The sequence below is a fragment of the Taudactylus pleione genome, unplaced genomic scaffold, assembly GCF_031769625.1.
Source record: "Taudactylus pleione unplaced genomic scaffold, aTauple2 ptg000967l, whole genome shotgun sequence".
Classification (NCBI taxonomy): domain Eukaryota; kingdom Metazoa; phylum Chordata; class Amphibia; order Anura; family Myobatrachidae; genus Taudactylus; species Taudactylus pleione.
In genome coordinates, this window is record NW_028285368.1 from 12,607,501 (window position 1) to 12,610,000 (window position 2,500).

Consider the following 2,500-nt stretch of genomic DNA (forward strand, 5'->3'; position numbering starts at 1 on the left):
GAAAAGAATGTTATGGCAGTATAAAATGATGTACAGCACCTGGTATTCCTAGGTGGTCTCCCATTCAAGTACTAACCAGGCCCAACACTGCATAGTTTCCAAGATCCGACGAGATTGGACATGTCCAGTGTGGTTTGGCTGTAGGTGCTCAAAAAGATTAACTTTAGACCTCTATTACTTCTTAACTCAAGTAAATTCATTGAAAAATAGAAAAAAATTAAATGTAAAATGTAATAGAAAAGAATGTTATGGCAGTATAAAATTACCTACAGCACCTGGTATTCCCAGGTGGGTTCCCATCCAAGTACTAACCATGCCCAACACTGCATAGCTTCCAAGATCAGACGACATTGGCCATGTCCAGTGTGGTTTGGCTATAGGTGCTGAAAAATATTAACTTTAGACCTCTTTTACTTCTTAACTCAAGTAAATTCATTGATAAGTTGAAAAAATGTAATGTAAAATGTAATAGAAAAGAATGTTATGGCTATATAAAATTACCTACAGCACCTGGTATTCCCAGGTGGATTCCCATCCAAGTATTAACCAGGCCCAACACTGCATAGCTTCCAAGATCAGACGACATTGGCCATGTCCAGTGTGGTTTGGCTATAGGTGCTGGAAAATATTAACTTTAGACCTCTTTTACTTCTTAACTCAAGTAAATTAATTGATAAGTTGAAAAAATTAAATGTAAAATGTAATAGAAAAGAATGTTATTGCTGCATAAAATTACCTACAGCACCAGGGATTCCTAGATGGTCTCCCATCCAAGTACTAACCAGGCCCAACACTGCATAGCTTCCAAGATCAGACGAGATTGGGCATGTCCAGTGTGGTTTGGCTGTATGTGCTCTAAAACATTAACTTTAGACCTCTTTTACTCCTTAACTCAAGTAAATTCATTGATAAATTGAAAAAATTAAATGTAAAATGTAATAGAAAAGAATTTTTTGGCTGTATAAAATTACCTACACCACCTGGTATTCCCAGGTGGTCTCCCACCCAAGTACTAACCAGGCCCAACACTGCATAGCTTCCAAGATCAGATGAGATTGGGCATGTCCAGTGTGGTTTGGCTGTTGGTGCTCAAAAACATTAACTTTAGACCTCTATTACTTCTTAACTCAAGTAAATTCATTGATAAGTTGAAAAAATTAAATGTAAAATGTAATAGAAAAGACTGTTATGGCAGTATAAAATTACCCATTGCACCTGGTATTCCCAGGTGGTCTCTCATCCAAGTACAATCCTAGCCCAACACTGCATAGCTTCCAAGATCAGATGAGTTTGCGCATGTCCAGTGTGGTTTGTCTGTAGGTGCTCAAAAACATTAACTTTAGACCTCTATTACTTCTTAACTCAAGTAAATTCATTGATAAGTTGAAAAAATTTAATTTAAAATGTAATAGAAAAGAATGTTATGGCAGTATAAAATGATGTACAGCACCTGGTATTCCCAGGTGTTCTCCCATCCAAGTACTTACCAGGCCCAACACGGCATAGAGTCCAAGATCAGACGAGATTGGGCATATCCAGTGTGGTTTGGCTGTAGGTGCTCAAAAACATTAACTTTAGACCTCTTTTACTACTTAACTCAAGTAAATTCTTGATAAATTGAAAAAATTAAATGTAAAATGTAATAGAAAAGAATGTTATGGCTGTCTAAAATTACCTACAGCACCAGGTATTCCCAGGTGGTCTCCCTTCCAAGTACAAACCAGGCCCAACACTGCATAGCTTCCAAGATCAGACGAGATTGGGCATGTCCAGTGTGGTTTGGCTGTTGGTGCTCAAAAATATTAACTTTAGACCTCTATTACTTCTTAACTCAAGTAAATTCATTGATAAGTTTAAAAAATTAAATGTAGAATGTAATAGAAAAGAATGTTATGGCTGTATAAAATTACCTACAGCACCTGGTATTCCCAAGTGGTCTCCCATCCAAGTACTAACCAGGCCCCAACACTGCATAGTTTCCAAGATCAGACGAGATTGGGCATGTCCAGTGTGGTTTGGCTGTAGGTGCTCAAAAGCATTAAATTTATACCGCTATTACTTCTTAACTCAAGTAAATTCATTGATAAGTTGAAAAAATTAAATGTAAAATGTAATAGAAAAGAATGTTATGGCTATATAAAATTACAAACAGCACCTGGGATTCCTGGGTGGTCTCCCATCCAAGTACTAACCAGGCCCAACACTGCATAGCTTCCAAGAGCAGACGAGATTGGGCATGTCCAGTGTGGTTTGGCTGCAGGTGCTCAATAATATTAACTTTAGACCTCTTTTTCTTCTTAACTCAAGTAAATTCATTGATAAGTTGAAAAAATGTAATGTAAAATGTAATAGAAAAGAATGTTATGGCTATATAAAATTATCTACAGCACCTGGTATTCCCAGGTGGTCTCCCGTCCAAGTACTAACCAGGCCCAACACCGCATAGCTTCCAAGATCAGACGAGATTGGGCATGTCCAGTGTGGTTTGGCTGTAGGTTCT

The 2,500-nt window shown here is 37.6% G+C and overlaps 10 pseudogenes; all 10 read right to left on the reverse strand.

The window, feature by feature from the left end:
* Positions 1-27: 27 nt before the first annotated feature.
* Positions 28-146, reverse strand: LOC148470599 (5S ribosomal RNA; annotated as a pseudogene).
* A 117-nt stretch (positions 147-263) lies between these two features.
* On the reverse strand, positions 264-382 carry LOC148470600 (5S ribosomal RNA; annotated as a pseudogene).
* A 116-nt stretch (positions 383-498) lies between these two features.
* Positions 499-617, reverse strand: LOC148470601 (5S ribosomal RNA; annotated as a pseudogene).
* Positions 618-733: 116 nt separating this feature from the next.
* LOC148470602 (5S ribosomal RNA) lies at positions 734-852 on the reverse strand (annotated as a pseudogene).
* A 116-nt stretch (positions 853-968) lies between these two features.
* On the reverse strand, positions 969-1,087 carry LOC148470603 (5S ribosomal RNA; annotated as a pseudogene).
* A 351-nt stretch (positions 1,088-1,438) lies between these two features.
* LOC148470604 (5S ribosomal RNA) lies at positions 1,439-1,557 on the reverse strand (annotated as a pseudogene).
* Positions 1,558-1,672: 115 nt separating this feature from the next.
* Positions 1,673-1,791, reverse strand: LOC148470605 (5S ribosomal RNA; annotated as a pseudogene).
* A 116-nt stretch (positions 1,792-1,907) lies between these two features.
* On the reverse strand, positions 1,908-2,027 carry LOC148470606 (5S ribosomal RNA; annotated as a pseudogene).
* A 116-nt stretch (positions 2,028-2,143) lies between these two features.
* On the reverse strand, positions 2,144-2,262 carry LOC148470607 (5S ribosomal RNA; annotated as a pseudogene).
* A 116-nt stretch (positions 2,263-2,378) lies between these two features.
* Positions 2,379-2,497, reverse strand: LOC148470608 (5S ribosomal RNA; annotated as a pseudogene).
* Between the last annotated feature and the right edge of the window lie 3 nt (positions 2,498-2,500).